Genomic DNA, 241 nt, shown 5'->3' with positions numbered 1-241 from the left:
ACGCTCGTGGCTGTGGTGTGACATGGCTGGAGCGGCCATGTAGCTGCCTCCCAGCTTGGTCTATGGCTCTGTTTAGACAGGGGAGGGTGATTCGGCACCACGGTGTGCTCCCTGTCAGAGAGGATTTTCTGCAGGGAAGCTGTGATGAGGAGTGCATGCACACTGCCCTGGGAAGGGGCGCAGGACACAGGGGTTTTGCACAACTGAAAAATCAGTAGTCATTTGCTCATGCAGCTAAGCT

Source organism: Phaethon lepturus, unplaced genomic scaffold (genome assembly GCF_000687285.1).
Source record: "Phaethon lepturus isolate BGI_N335 unplaced genomic scaffold, ASM68728v1 scaffold9077, whole genome shotgun sequence".
Lineage (NCBI taxonomy): Eukaryota > Metazoa > Chordata > Aves > Phaethontiformes > Phaethontidae > Phaethon > Phaethon lepturus.
Note: the sequence above shows the minus strand (reverse complement) of the source record.